Consider the following 18,009-nt stretch of genomic DNA (forward strand, 5'->3'; position numbering starts at 1 on the left):
AACGTTGATAAAATCTAGCTTTGTACCTGTCAACCTGTTTGTTTTACAATGATGAAATAGAACATCGCATGAGTATGTAATTAAACTGTGATTGTTTGATATATAACAAGCTATTCTGGTAACGTTAATTCTAATACATTAGCTATTTCATTTATCAAGTGATTAGAACCTCGTTTATTATCATCAATGTAATATATCATCCTTTCAATATACTAATATACACTATTAGTCTTCTATTTTATCTATTTAGTTATCTAAAAAGGTCAATTTTCATATATAATTGACTAACTTTCTAGTAGTGAAAATGATTAAACGCTTTATAATATTGTGAACCAGTTGCCCTGGTACGAAATTCTTTTCTTTATTACAACGCGTACAAATATCTTTAAAGACTATGTGAAAAAGACTATGAAGTGCATAATATAATACGGTAGCTTGATCTGGGATGCTGTATTCGGCTCGAGTGAATTTTACCAGACCTGGCAAAATCTACGAGAGCTAAATAGTATTACATTATCCCAGATCTAGCCACTGTTATAAAACCCTTTTATTAAGTACCTCCTCCTTGACCGTTTTGTTGTCGAACGAAACATTTCATATCAATTTTAAAAAACAGTAAGTGTATTTTTAGTGTGCATTATTTATAGAACTCTGTCCGGCAACATGCAATGCAAAAGGTTCAATGTGGATTTTGTTCTACCTTTTAGTATTTACTTGATAAATGCAAGCCAGTTTATGACATAATTCATATATAGAGGTCTTTTCATATTGAATTTATTCAACTAGTTGAATAAAATAATAAAATGGGAGGCTCTGCTCAACGAATTTAATAAATTCAATGTGGAAAATCACAAATGTAATACATGTATTCTTTTTATCACATGTTAGCTTTTCCTTTCGAAACATCCAAAACTTCTGCTTTCTTTGACTATTATAAACAAGTCAATTTGACCAACGTCTCCTATATTGTAAACGACGTCGACGTCAAAGTTTTATTACACTAGTGTATTATCATTTTTATGTAATGGCTTTATTACACTCCCGCGACGTCAAACATGTGATAAAGGTATATATTTAATAAAGACCAATCTACGACACAATGATTATTTTTGTACATGTATTTACATGTATCTGTGCACCTATGTGACACAAGATAAATGGATTAATGAACCATCTGTCTGTATGATTAAATACTTGCCAACAAGGCATTTCATTAAAAGTTTTGTATCTTTATTTTTAAATAGTTATGTCTTATGTAACATACAGATAATATTATATCAGATTCAATAGTTCAAGTTTATAGTGAATCCGAGTTTATTTTATTAGACTATAAAATATTTCGATGTGATACAACATGATAGTGTACGTTTGTTTAACAGTCAGATAAGTTTTTTCCCGCATGTATCCAATTGGATATGTGGACTACATATTTATCAATGACTTGATGGGTACGATTATTTGAAAGGTGAACAACATGGAAATTAAAGATATACTAGACCCAAATTTTTACTTGCCAAATATAGTCCATGTAAATATAAAATTTACAAGTTATGTGTAGTAACTGTACTACGTATTAGATTTAAAATAGTACACATGTATTTGCATGTAAATGGCCAAACACATTATAAATGTGTTAATAATTAACACTAAAAACTTGAAGTTCTTTTAACTCTAGACTGTTACAGCTTGACATTTACTCTACATACATATTTTTATGTTATTGTTGTTTGTTGTAGTGTTTTGTAAAAGTTTAATTTATTAAATGGGGAATTTCTTAATTTGAAATAAGCACCTCAAGATGACATGTTTTAGTGAACAATGATCATTGTTTATCTTTAAATAGTACTCTTCACACAAGTATAGCTTAGCACAGTATGGTGTACTACCAATTACAGCTGCATTCTTTTTTTAACAAATGTTCTGTTATTGCCTGTCATTTAAGTGTGAATGTCTCTCTAGACATAAGAATTTGTTTATATACTATAGTATAATAAAGTTATAGAAGAACTTCGTATTTAATTTTCCAAAAAAGTTTAAACAGAACATTTACAAAGAGATGAAATCCAGCTTTTACTGTTACGGTCGGTCTTAGATGTTATATATTTAGACACTTTTTAGAATTCCAATTCTTAATGACGTAGAATTGTAGGTACTACCTCTGGATAATATATTTAATTCATGTCGACGTTTGAGGAACCCTGATTATTCATTTAAACATAAAATACAGCCTTTGATACAACGAAATACAATATTCAAGCCTTTGCGCAGACGGTGTTTTCTATCACTGTTCCATTCTATCATATTTAACTTATAACAAGAACAAAGGCAATTTGTTTAAAATACAGACAAAACAACATTGACAAAACGGAAATAGGAAAATCCTATCAGATTATAAAAAAACTGCAATAGGCTGATTAGCTCTAATCTTTACATATACACTACCTTTAATATCAAGAAAATATCAACGTGGTGATCTCATGATATGATGCGAAACCAGCATGTTTTCAGTTTTGAAATGTATTAATCTTAAAATTTATATTTGAAAACAATGCTCTACTTGAAGTATATCTATGGAACTGCAATGAGAAATCAAGCCTATATTTTAGATAAAGGATATACATGAAAGACAAATAATATAAAATAACAAAAATTGGAACATTTCATCTTGCCTCAGAATCAAAATGTAGACGTTCCTAACAAACATGATAACAACATGATGAAAATTACAATGCAGTACGTAGAAAGTATAACTTAGTGGCATGTCGGATAAGTGCATAATATGTTTTAAAATATTTTTGTAATTACGTTTGATATAACTTTAATTATTACGTAATTTGGAAAGAATATCCAAGCTAGCACGGAAACATCATTATGCATAGAACAAGTGATGTAGCATTCAAGGTAAACATTTTCATTACAGATACGAATTATTTTTCCCTGAAATTAAGGTATAGCTGTTTGAGATATTTCTGTAGCATAAATTCATACAATTTGAAGCTGTGTTAGCTAGAACAGTTTGCTTCATTCGTATGCCAATGTAAAATCATATGAGATTTGTAGCGGTGTGTCATCCATCTAATATACACACTACAATGAGAAAATACCGATATTGTGAGATTAGTGACACCTTGCTTTAAGAGGATGAGTTGTCAGGAAACAACTGCTTTTTTCCCTTGAAAGCAGCGTCAATATAGCTTCTTGGTGAGATATAATCTGATACCGACAGCACGTCTTCCAGTCTAGTACTCAGTTTTGTTTTTATACTTTAGAACATAATCAATGTTTGTGTATAAAAGAGTCCTTCTTAAGCCGTTACGTCTTACACGTTTTATCATCTCTTATGAATAGGATTGTTGGAACCAAATATCAATATTTTGTTTCGTTGCATTATATGCTTTCAAAGAATCTTCTTATAATGAGCCGTGTCATGAGAAAACCGCGCAGTCTGAAACTGAAAAAACTGAAACTGTTTTATTTGATTAAACGCCTATTTTTACGGAAAACATATTCAATGGCGTTTTACAAATACATAAAAATACGACAAAAAAAAAAAAAGATATTTAATGACATATAACATAAATGAGCATAAATATCATTGTGAATAAACTATTTAGTAAGCATTAAAAAAAAAAAAAAAAAAAAGATCAGACATCAGATAAGATTAATAAAATATTAGAACATTAAGATACGGTAAGACAGCTAGTAATAATTCGAACGTATTTACACAATAAAATCATCCAATTCACGTTAGTTCAATCTGTTAAAAAAGTACAGTCACAGTTTCTAAAAGAGTGCATAGTAATTTCCAAAATAATGAGTTTTCAACTTCTTTTTGAAAACATCTTTTGTGTCTGAGTTCCTTATATCGAGAGGCAATTCATTCCAGAGTTTAGGTCCAACAGTACTAAAACTTCTGTCGCTGAACGTTTTGCGCTTGTTGAAAGGAACAACGAAACACCCAGTAACGGAATTTGAAGAACGCAAGTTCCTTGTCTGTGTTTGTTTTACGAGAAGTTCAGAAAGATATTCTGGAGAGTTTCCAACTGAACAATTATACATGTAGGTGAGCATTTTGAATGTGATTCTGGCTTTGATTGGTAGCCAGTGAAGGTCATACAGCGCTTGCTTGGAACTGTCATATTTTCTTCGATTTAGGACAAGTTTTGCACACATGTTCTGAATTCGTTGCATTTTGTTTACTTCGCTTTGAGCAATACCATATAGAATGACATTACAGTAATCTAAATGGGATATCACCAATGACAGTACAAGGGTTTCGGTAGCCTCTTTGGTAAGATATTTCCGGATACATTTTATTCTGAAGTAGCTGAGCATTGCTGTTCTACACTTTCGTTTTACATGCTCTTTTAGATTCAAGTTTTCATCCAGGAATGCACCTAGATATCGAATATAGCTCACTGATTTCACTTCATCACCTACAATACATACTTTGTCAGTTGAACACTTAGAGAGCTGTTGCCTACTACCAAACATGTTGAACTCGGTTTTGGAAGTGTTCATTTTCAGCTTATTTTTATTCATCCAGTTGTTGATTGTTTTAGCACATTGTTCAAGTTCTCGTATTGCCTGGGATTCTACTGTTGGAGATGATGGTTTAAAGTCTGGTCAGGATCCATGCTTGTCGCTTTCAAAGCCTTTTGGAATTAGAGAAACCATTAGCGAACAGCATGGATCCTGACCAGACTGCACGGATGCGCAGGCTGGTCTGGATCCATGCTGGTCGCAAAGCCACTATGTTGGTTTTCTCATGGCACGGCTCATATATTTATTTCATAATATTATTAATAGATTGGATAGTTAGGATTACAGAAAGATGAAAAAAGGATAGCTACATTTTAGTTGAACGTGTAAAATAGATATAGCGTCTTTCAAAAAGACGTAGTTAGTAAAATATTGCCGGTAATTGTGAAGTAAGTTTAATTTATACGAATTTGTTTTAGCTCGATTGTGATGAAAGCTTCAAGCTTATTAGAACCACTCTCGAGTCCGCTTCCTCGAAAAACTAGTACTTGTGTCATATGAAAAGTCATGGTCGTTACAATTCGGACAACTAGAATATATTTCCGTACGTGAAGCCTAAATTATGGCATTGTATTATTAGTTTTGAACAGTAACTGTTATAGAATATTCACCAATCATTTAGTTTGATCACGAATTTGCATTGATATGCAAGTAGACTGGAATTGTAAATGGTTGTAGTTGACTTTTGAATTTAATTTACGATAAGCGAACGGAATCAAGAATGCCTGCGTCAATTCTTTCTACAAAGACGACATGCCCACTGGATCAATAAATCAAGAATATTAACAATATCTGCAATGAAATCTGTATATACAGTCCTTTTTACTGCTTTGATCATAGAGAACTGATCAAAAGTCATAATGACACGAGGGCGAAGTCAAAAACTGAAATTGACCTACAGCACTGACGTCATAACTCTACGACATCATCATAATTATGTTACGTAAAAAAAATAAGATCATAACACAAGAACCGTTGCAGCTCTTTCCACAGGTAATATTCGAGTCGTTTGATTAAAACAATTGTTGCCTGTAGGAATCGGTCAATATGAGAATCTTCATGTCGACTTTACTAGCGGGCAACAGTTGTGTATTTTTTCAAGACAAAAAAAAAAAACTCAACAATAATTTTAATAATGAGCCATCAATAATGTTTTAGATAATTAACAAGCTTGGCAATGATTTGGATTGTTGCCTTAGTTGACTTCTGCTACCATAAACGAAAAATGGAAAGTCAACATACAGTGAAGATATGAAAGCCAAAATAGGTTGCATGTAAGAAATGCACCCAAACATAAAATATAAGAGCGAGACTGTAGACATATGCAGAAACATCTATTGTTTTACTGCATGAAGGTAAACGGGATAAAAACAGGCTTTGATGATGTTTACGTCATTACCACTAAAAAGTATGAAATGTTTCTTATGTTTTTAAATCAAATATAAAGGAGAATTGACGATTTTCATATTCTCGTGCTTTCGTGAAAACCAGATAAGCCATAATTTAAGTTTGTGTAAAAACAGGCATGTTACGAAAAACCTTTAGATAATCTTAAGTTATTATTTACGTTAGAATAATTATGAAACTTATACATGAAAATTGAAATTCATGGAAATGTTTGCTTTTTACATAACTGACACAAAATGTACACAAATTTTGTAATTACGTTTGTTTGTATTTGTTATCGAATTGCTTCATATCATGCACAATACAATGTAAGCACGATCAGTCATTTCCCTAGTAGATTTATGAAAATGTCAGTAAAATGCTTAAGGTTTGCTCTCAATTTATTAAAATTTTGTTTAAAGTGTGAATACAATTTGTTACATGTGATTCCTCTTTGATTGTCAAACTGTGGTATTTTTGTTCAACACACATAAACAATGCTTGAATGATAAGTGCATTACAAAAATGTTTAAACTAAAATCGTATGGTGTGAGATGAGACAGAAATACTTGGCATTAAATGGGTTGTTCCATGAGAAAACCTGTATTAGTGACAAAAATTTCAAATTGAGATAACAAAAAGTTCATGAAGAACATTCTTTTATATTTTGAATCTGTAGATTTGAAGTGATTATCTTCACTATCTTAAGAGCTACAATTTTTTAAAGTTAGTCACCGAGGGCATTTTGAGACGTGACGTTATGAACGTCATGAAAACAGTATGACGTCGTTGTGCATGGCGTGTATTTTTCAAGTCATTAATGGAACAAATTATGCGTAACACTTACTTAACATCATACATTTGAATGTTTAGGAACAGCTTAAAGCGATTTTTACTGAAAAATAACTTAACCGCATATTTTTGGTTTCATAGCGGGCCTTTTATCTATACACCTCTATATTTTCAAGAGGCATGGGTGCTTTGAAATTTCCGTCGCCAAGACAACAGAAACAACATTTATATGAAAAATATGGTAGAATTTGATTTGTCTTAGGTGACAGAATTACAATATATTAGTTTCTAGTTTCTGGGGCAACATAAGAAAAAACAGCGATTTTCCAGTATTTTAAACTACTAATTATGCAATAATTATAATCATGTCACTAATACAGGTTTTCTCATGGAACGACCCAAATATATTACATATTCTGATGAACAACACATAGCGTACTCTAACAAAATAATATTTGGATTTGTTCATGATAGGCAACACAATTTGCAACTTCCCACACCCTCCCCTGAGTACACAATGACTCCAAGATTAGGAAAATGTATCTTCACTAAGTCAAAATGTTGCATCGAACTGCATGTCTTTTAAATTATTTAATGACGAAATTATGACTGTGAGTGTTATAATTCGGGTTACCTTTATTTCTACAATAACTATATAGTTCTAAAGCATCCAGTTAAAGACAAGCGTGATTAAAGTCAAAGCATGAGAAATGGTTCTCGTTATGTTTTGTTATACATGTTAAAGACCGAACTGTACCAACAAATTACAGAAAACTAAATCATGTAATTTGTAATTTTTATTATTTACACAAAACTACACTTCTATTCAGGTTAAGTATTCGCTGACTCTGGTTCTTATGCAGATGTGTGTTACTGTAATCAAAATGACATCTGCAATATTTCTGCTAGACTTACAAAGTCTGTTTAGATCAAATAATCTGTAATAATATTAATTTCTTTGTTTATACTAAGTCTGATAATTTCTCAGGAAACCATTTTCTCTCCAGGTCCATCTCAACTTAGAGTCAGAGATGAGAGATATTGTAATTGTTTCAAGAAAGTGCTATTAAAGAGGATTTTATTGTAGAGATATTTGTTTTGAAGGACTCTGTGGACTGATGCCAGTCTATATTTCTGCATTTCAATTCACTTTTTAAAACAGCAAATAAAAAATGCCATCTAAAGAATATATAGTCATGCTATAAACTTTTGGAAACAGTCGAAACTATTTCTCGATGTAGCGAGGGCAACTTTAAAATAGATTCTAGAGATGCAACAGATTTCATATTTAAAATGTCTTCACCGATACCTTTCGAAATTTGTTTTGTTACCTACTGAATAGTGAGAGTTATATACAAACAATGAAATTCAATAAGCTTTACAACGAACATGCAACGTTAATAAAAAAAAACGCTTTACACGATCGCGGCCAATTGAACGCAAAGGCTATCTTGAGTGAACTTTCAATCAACATTTTGTAACTTATTTCTGTCTCTTGAAAATTGTGGCATATAAAATGCACGATGCCATTAAAACAGGCAACTCCAGTTTCGCTTTAAATATTTAGTATTCAACACGAATGATTCATTCTGTATTCGGTGTCAGCCAGACAAAGGATATATCATTTCAAATCTAAGTCTGCTAGAGGAGTAATCTAATACATATCTCCAGCGTTATAGATTCATTATTTTGGTTTTGAAGATTGAATTCGTAAATTCAATTAAGATAAAATTGCTTGCATGCTTTCTTCTTTGTCATTGATATAGCTAGTATTGAAGGGGTCGACTTCTATTTAAATATGGGACAATGAGTGTGCTGAAAATTTGGGTGCTTGAAGTGCCTTGCTTTCAACGTACTCTTACCGTGCATAAAATACCATATGATAAGTAGTACAAATCTTCAAAAAAGGAGACCTCCATAACCGAGTGTTTAAAGGTCGCTAGTTTTAAATCACCTGTCCCTCACCGATGTGGGGCGTGGACTCTTTCATGGGAGGTCGGTGGCCACCTGTGGTGAAATAATGCCTGTGAAAATAAAACAGCTGCATACACTAAGAAGTAAATGAAAGAAATCTTACAGTTTATTAATCTTAAGTGACATGATACGTAAGGCCCAAATTAATACATTCACCTCGGTTCCTCAGACTCGGACTAAGCGAGTCTTATAGCTTCCAAAAGATCTTCTTGAAAAGAAAAAGAAGCAAAAGTTGACACCTATAATGTTTCCAGTCACATAGTTTTAATAAATGAAAGACTAAACTTTTGAAAGAAAAATAATAACCTGAATTATAGTCAGAAAATGTATACCCATATGGATGCTCAAATGCTATTCTGTCTGCACATACGTCATTTTCAGAAAATACTAGTCATGTTGTATTATACTTTCATTAATTAAAATTACGTCGTATACACAAACTGGTTAATCTCAGAGCGCTAAAATCAATCTTATTTTAATCATTTTAATAACCCTTTTCGTTAATTATGTTATAACCTCTAATTATATTTGTTATCTCAAACAATCTGTTTCATTAATCATCAATAGCTCAAAACTAGCCAAGCATGAGAATGCTATCAAAGCTTGCAGAATTAACATTTTACAGAAATATCTTCATTTCCAACTGTTGTTTATTGAATTTATCAATCGTTTTATCAGAAGTGGCTATGGCCATATTGTGTGGCCTCATTACAATTTGTCACAATGCTTTCTGCTTTGATTGTACAATTGTACAATAATGTGACGGTTGGAGAACTCTATGACCATTTGCTCTTTAATCTTAAAGCTACAGACCTCCAGGTTTACCCCATTATTTTCCAAATTTAGAAAATGTTTTTATTAGACAGTACTCTCATTCAAGTGGAAGAATTTTTTTTGTGCATTTGAGGAATTTTTTCATTAACATTTTAATCAATAAAATATGTAGAAAACTCTCAAAAAGCCTTTATCACGCTATTGAAATTGATGCAAACAAGAAAGAGTTTAGAAGCCTTTATTATAGAATTAAATTTTTGTTGTTGTTTTGTTTTCACGCATCTGTAAACTCTGTCGAATAACACCCGAATGGGTTTTTAATGAACACGCTTAATTGAAATCGTTTGCATATGCATGAACACTAGAACATTGATTTAATGTTTAGTGTTCCAAGTAAACACATTTCTGCACCGAGTTCACATGTTTTTTTCTTACTTTGTTCTCCGCAACAAAATTTCCAGAAACAACGTTTCATCAAATTTTGACTTGAAACTGTAATAGTCGTACAGTGATATTATACAATTTATACGAGGAGTGCTCACACATATGTGTCGTTCAGAAGATGAGAAAGTTCTCACTGTTTTTCGAATATCACAGAAACAACTAGTACCTGATTCGGCACTGATACAGTGCTTTTAAAAATACGTCACGGTGAATAAATACAAAAATGATAAACAAGAGAACGTCCTGGTTAAACCAATCATGATTGAATTAAATAGATACTGGAATTATTTACAATTTCATAAATTCATTTTTCAACATTTACAAAGACTGTATCGAGGTATCGAGTGACATTTTGACATTTTAAACGGTTACTTGGAAATCAAAGGAGCGATGCATTTTTCAGGAAGAAGGCCATTTGCCTAACAGATATTAAAGTATTCACTGAGTGTGCTCAGTGTTAATATTTTCGTAGCTTTCTGCAATAAATTAAATTTGCACTCTGAGGGTTGGGGAAAGGTTATGCACTGCATATTGCGACAGCTTTATACTAATCAGCAACATCGTATTTACAAAGAGGGAATCTTGTACCGTTGGGATGATACTCGAAATTAATAATATATTAACAATGCATGTGATGGGGTGAGATAGTCTTCATAAATGTCCCGCTCTTTTATCACGTGAATTAAATTAATAATTTAAAGAAATATTATCCATGTGAAAATTATTTTTATTGTACTGCGTTCGGCTATGATTTTCGAGATCATCACAAAATGCAATTAATTTGAAATTGTGGTTTGAAATGAATATAACAGTATCTTTCCTTTATATGGACACGCACAAAATTCATAATACAGAGACCACAATCATAAATTCATTTGAAGAAAAATATATCAATACTTCTAGCTATTATGAATTTCATGTAATAAGGATCTGTATGATAATTTGCGTAAACTCTGGTTTTATAGCTTGAAATGTTAGATACATTAAAGCGGCATGCCTCCAGATCGTTCGACAACAACAAAAAAACATTTTTTTAGATATCTTGAAATAAATGCTACATTTCTTAAGAAGGCTTTAAAACTTAATTTCTGAAAAACTTTATGTTACGGAAACACATGAGAATTTGCTGTTTTTTACTACTTTTTACGATGAAAATCGTTTGTCACGCTTTTACTCCAGGTAAACTGTCTCGATTATTAATATCGATATTTTGAAGTCATTATTCACTACTTCAGCTGTAGAGCAATTGGTTACGACGACGGGAAAATGTCTTTATTGTCGCGGCGGCCGGGGGTTCGATTCCCGACGCGGTCATCTTTTTTCCTTGATTTGGAACTTTTAAAATATTTTAGAAACAAAAATTCATATTCTTATGTTCATAATATGAGCAAAACGTCAATTTGAAAGAAATATTATTTTTAGCCAAATCTGGAGGCATGCTGCTTAAGATTAACTAACTGGTTTACTTGCAAATCCCCCTATATCACTATTATACAGTTGGTAACTACATATGAGTCATTTTAGCATGTATAATGATCTCATTTTACTATCAGTTATTCATTGTTTTTCATAATTAAAAAATACCCATAAATATTACTGCTTTTTTTAAACAAACGACATTTTTGACCTCGTAACAGTATAAGTTTGTTTAAAACGGTTACGACCCGAGAATTTGAGACACATCTCATGCTTATTGTTCAGCCCTTTTACAAAGCTTTAGTAATTGGCCAAAATATATGCCGATTATTCCTTCTGGATCAAGTATTTGTTTTACAGGTCAATTTTAATGCTGCTTGCAAAAAAGTAGTAAATAATAAAGTGATTTCTTCCCGCGATCTTTGAATTGATATAGATGTACTACTCGTTGCACTTATGAAGTTGATGAGTAAGAAGCTTGGGTAGTGTGTATCTTAATTAAACGTAATCATTTTAGATCATGTTTTGCTTCCATACAAAAAAGATGTTAAGAATACATGTGGTATTTATAAATTTACCTAGGAATGTATTAAGAACATGGCGTAAATCATTAACCAGACAGTTTTCAAATTATTATTAAAGTCAGTAAGAAATTACGTCTTGTTCGTGAACAGGTTGGAATTACTTTTTATTAACAACCATCAAGTGTGATAATTTGTTGGTTTTTTTTTTAAATATAATATTAGAAAGATATTTAGATTTCTATATTATTAAAAAGCTTATTCGATAAGCGAATAATAAATTACGAGTGACGTAGTAAGTTGATGCTTACATTTTATGTTTAATTGATTCTGATCTTTTAATGGCATATCGTACAAATATAAAAAAGAACCGTATTTAAGAACCGTTATGAATATGTAAAAGATGTATCGTTTTTAAGATAATACCTACTGATCTCTACGGCATCTTGTCATCATAGTTTTTAAAAATCTTGATGCATTGTACAAGTAAATTATAACATATGGATTTAAACGGAAAAGTTAAAGTTGCTAGTATGAGGTAAATTCTGTAACGAAGCGAATACCGAGGATGATACATAATATTCTGAGCCCGGAGCGCAAATTTTCAAATATATTTAAAGTAAAACGAATATAACAAAAGCTGTCAGTCAGACAGTGTACTCAACTTTTCCATAGAAAATACAACAGTATTAATCAACATAATAATGAATAATTGCAGCACTCTTATATCATTACGAAATTAAATTTGATGTGGCAATGTTGTAATAGAATCTTTACACTTGTTTTCTATGTAATATCGTTTTTTTCTAAAAGCAGTCACAAATAATAATAATCAAATAGTTTCCAGATGAAATTCTTTAAATTCACTTAAAGCAGTTTGTTTACTTATTAAAAGATTGAAAACCACTGTAATATGTCTAAAACATACATTTTAACGAAAGTTTACATTTAATCTATCATTGAACGCTTTGGTGCTAGGTTTAAACTAACGGTGACAATAGCATGTAATGTGGTATTATTCAAGTTTTGATAGAATTAAAAGACCCAGGAGACCTTCAAGGCATTACTTCCCAGCAAACAATGCGGATGCGCAGGCTGGTCTGGATCCATGCTGGTCGCAAAGCCACCATGTTGGTTTTCCCATGGCGCGGCTCATATATGTTTGATCAAACGTTTAATCAATTCAAAACTTCATAATTGGAATCGATTGATGCAGCAATTTTTGTTGTAATTTTGGTATATAAATAAATGTATTTAGTTAAAACGAACATTGTAAAAGACATGAAAATGTACGAAGACTTGTAAATGATATTTTATTTGGTTTTGAAATAATGCGGGTTTATACGCATTGTGGACCCTTAATTGGTGTATTGCTAACTAGTCTACATGAACTATTCCGAGCAAACAATTAAACACAACTTTTTTCGAATGTCTTGCTTAATATTGGACATACTCTAACTAAGGAAATTACTTGCCAGAAAGAAGAAAGGTGAAACATTTTCGTTTCACATTACACTGATGTCTGTAAAATACATTTTATGACGCCAAATTTTTTGTCCGTTATTTTAACTGTGTCATTGATGTCCTAATCACACAAGCAAAATTATACTCTCAGTTGAATTCATATGTACACGTTAGAATAGTTTAATAGAATTGGTTGCTCAAAAACCGTTCAATAGTAGTTAGAAGTGGAATAAGCCAAATATTTGATTGACGTATAAACTGTGGTCACGTGATCTTATTTGACAATCTTAGTGTTACAAATTAAGTTAAGACTAATTATTAAATATTACAAACAGAAAAGAAGTCCATTTATCCGAATTTTCACTTTAAAACCTAAAAGAAATATCTTATCCTGATTGTTTATGTATTTCTAATATTCTTTGTTTTATAACTTATGTTCAGGCTTCTGTTTATTATCATTCTTTTCAGTGCATACAGTTATTCTTATAACTGTTGTTGAAGATGTTATCTACACAGAAAAAATAATAATCTTTCCGAATTACTTTCAGTTACATGTGTGATGATGCAGAACTTTCACATACTCATATCAGACACACAATGATAATCTGTGTTCATGTTTAATTAATATTTGACAATGTAATGACGAATATCAAACCAGGTAAATAATTTTGTTCGTATTGGTATGTTGCAATTAAGTACACAGATAAATTGTAATTCGGGCAGCAATAATAAAGTCTACAAGTAGAATAATTGCAATGGAGAAGATAATATTATTAAACAGTTGTTTAAATATGCTCTCATTATTTCCTTTGCTTTTTGCGGTGACATCGCCTGTCGAGGAGCAATCATGAATTGCAAAATGACAAGAATGAATTTTAAATTTGATTTACTATTTGCGGAAGGCTTTAAATTACTTCAGGAGAATTTTGCCTCTTTCAGTGTTGTCCACATCAACGGTGATTGCATCTTGTAACTTTGGGAGGTTGCGAGATAATTAAATAAACAATTTACGTTTCCTTGATCTCTCATGAATAAAATGTGCACTATATATGACTTCCAGATGATTGGCTCATTTAACAATAGGGGTTTTCTTAAATGTTCCTACTTGATAACATTTCTCTTCGACCTGAATTTGATTAGCGATCTTCAAATATTTATCTGATCACAAACATAGGTGTGCATGTGCAAAGAAAGCCTAAAAATGTATTAATCGATATCAAACAATCATTGCCTTTTGGTGAGTTCGATATGTGGATTGATCGACATGATAAAAGCGATATGGACCGAGGGCCTTCATTATCCTGATAAAACACCTGAAGTTCATTTGACTGTGAACTAGTGAGTGGTTCTAGAGTTCCCAATACGTACATTAAGCTGTCCGCCATTGTTGTTTTGGTATGACGTCACATTTATTCGTACCTAAGCGATTTCGCACGTGATTGTTTTCGGTGCGGTCAATACGTACTTTAGGCTCAGCCCACCAGTCAATACCATAATTTATCTCAGATCATTTGACAGTGTTTATACCAATCGCATTCAAAAAGAATAATTTAATAATGATACACAATTACTGCCTTTTGGTGAGGTCGATATGTAGATTTATCGACCTGATAAAAGCGATATCGACAAGCGCCCTCGGTCAATATCGCTTTTATCAGGTCGATAAATCCGAATATCAACCGAACTTAAAAGGCAACATTAAATCCAGCCTACTCATAAGTATTAACATTAAATACAAGTATCTGCAGCCTCTGGCCATTTTTCGTGGTAAATTGTGTACGACGTCGCTTTGTTTTGACGTCAAACCGCGATGACGTCACAGCTGGAGGTCAATACGTGTTTTTGACTCCGCCTTCTAGTCAATAGGACTTTTTATCATTGATTATGTGACTACATCTAGACTAATGGAAAGAACTATAAATATAGATTTAATAATAATATTTCTTATCAGAAATCACGGCGATGGCCAGACAAGATTTTGTACGTAACATTCTTTGGGTGATTGAGGAAACATATAGTGTGAATGTTATATAAAGATGTGACAATGTGTGTGTTTTGACTGTAATGATAGAAATACATATGTCTTTACGAAATGCAGAATCTGTTTAATGCTGTGACAAAAATATAGAAATTATATCTTACTAAATTTCCTCTTACGCACACACGTACGTTGGTTACTAAAGCACATGTATTGAATAGGTTGCAGAAATCTTTAATACTTTTTTTATTCATTTATTCAATCATAATTGAAAGGTATGAAATATTTGACGTATAAATGGTATATGCATCAATACCGGTTTCTCTCTTCTTCCTTGAACAAAATTTGATGCAATCCCATTATAACGCGTGATTAATTTAAGAGCTTTATATACGGAATCAGAAATTATAAGTCACGTTCAAATGATTGCCAAGCACGAACGTCGCATGAAAAATTAAAATTGGTGTAATGTTTGGTCTTTTTTACACATTTCATATGTAACGACCGTACAATTGGTTTGAATAATTCATTACCTCTGTTTGTGTTTATTTTCGAATGGAACCTTATCATGTGAAAATACCATTTGCAAACATGCATTAGTAATTTCTGTAAAAAATGTATTGACGTGTGTTCCACTGAAAAACTATTCAAGCTGAAAACCAGAAGTGTTGAAAAATTGTGCCTAAAACAGCCACTTTAAATATGTGATTTTAACTTTCATCAAATTATTAAATCACGTTTTTTTTACTGCGTCATTGACGAAAAACTGAGTCAGGTTAGCTATACATGCTACCAAAACCTGAATTGCTTTTTATCCACTGATAGCTAGTTTTTTATATCAATCATTGCATGATCGTAGCGGCAGTATTAAAGAAAATATAACTCTTAGATAAAAAGAAAGCTGTTCCTATTTACTTTTTTGTTAACGGAAACTAATATGATAAAATATTATGCCTGACTACAAAACGATGTGTCTTTTAATTGCTTAAAACCCGTTACTGCAAACATGGGGCCTCCGTGCTCAAGTGGTTAAGATCGCTGACTTCAAATCACTTGCCCCTTACCAATGAAGGTTCGAGCCTCTTTCGGGGCGTTGAATTCTTCATGTGAGGAATGCAATCCAACTGGCTTACGGAAGTTCGGTTGTTTTACCCATGCGCCCGCCCTTGATGAAACGATGCACGGAATGGTACCTTGGGGCTTCCACCACCGTCAAAGCTTGAAAATCGCCATATAACCTATAGTTGTATCGGTGCGACGTTAAACCCAACAAAAACATAAAATGTAACTGCAAACACCGGTGTTAGTGCAAAAAGGAGAAACCCGTGTAAAAGACGCCTTTTTGACGAAGACTGGATAGACATGGGTTGAAACTTAAGTAGATGCGACTTAACAGAAAACATTTTAGAACCGAAGTGCATTGAATAAGTTTTTGATCGACGCCGTTGGTATATATTTGTAAACGGGGGTAAAGGAATTATGACGCGAACGGCAGTAATGCGCAACAGCTTTTACAATACACTAGAATATGTTATACTCATCAATGAACTTTGATTAATTGAAATGTAATGTAAATTTTTACATACAGCTGATCATGTTAATCATGTTATTTGAGTAACTTATATTTTACATTCATATTCAAAAGACTTACAACCTATATATTGTAAATAATTATAAGTGTTTTATGGTATGTTGTAATAGAAAGGCTATACGAATTACATATATTAGAAAATATATTGATACCTGTTTTTTCACTTAGATTAGATGCGGTATTAAACGGGTGATCAAAATTGACCGTTTGGGGACTCTGCAGCGCCATGACAAAATTCATGTCAGATGACAACATTTTATAATATGAACCGCACCATGAGAAAACCAACATGGTGCATTTGTGACCAGCATGGATCCAGACCAGCCTGCGCATCCACGCAGTCTGGTCAGGATCCATACTGTTCGCTAACAGTTTCTCTAATTGCGACAGGGTTCGAAAGCGAACAGCATGGATTCTGACCAGACTGCGCGGATGCGTAGGCTGGTCTGGATCCATGCTGGTCGCAAACGCACTATGTTGGTTTTCTAATGGTGCGGCTCAATTATTGTTTTTAATTTCCAAATTTATATTTAATGTTAAATCGGTGTTGCACATTATCTAGCACTTTCGTCGAAATTACTTAACGTAATATTGAACAGGCTGCTTTTTATATGGAAGCCCTGGAGGGACACTTGATTTCCGTACTTCCCACTTCTGACTTCTAACTTTTGCACTTCCCACTTCCAACTTCTTGACTTCCTACTTCTAACTTCCACACTTCTGACTTCCAACATCTTGACTTTCGACTTCTGATTTCCAACTTCCACACTTCTTACTTCCGACTTCTTGACTTCTTACTTCCTTCTTCTAACTTCCGCACTTCTGTCTTCTAACTTCTGCACTTCTAACTTCCAACTTCCTGACTTATAACTTTTGCACTTCTCACTTCCAACTTCTTGACTTCCTACTTCTAACTTCCACACTTCTGACTTCTAACTTCCACACTTCTGACTTCCAACATCCTGACTTTCGACTTCTGATTTCCAACTTCAACACTTCTTACTTCCGACTTTTGACTTCTTACTTCCCTCTTCTAACTTCCGACTTCTGATTTCCAACTTCCACACTTCTTACTTCCGACTTCTTAACTTCTTACTTCCCTCTTCTAACTTCTGCACTTCTGACTT

This window comes from Mercenaria mercenaria, chromosome 2 (assembly GCF_021730395.1).
Source record: "Mercenaria mercenaria strain notata chromosome 2, MADL_Memer_1, whole genome shotgun sequence".
NCBI lineage: Eukaryota > Metazoa > Mollusca > Bivalvia > Venerida > Veneridae > Mercenaria > Mercenaria mercenaria.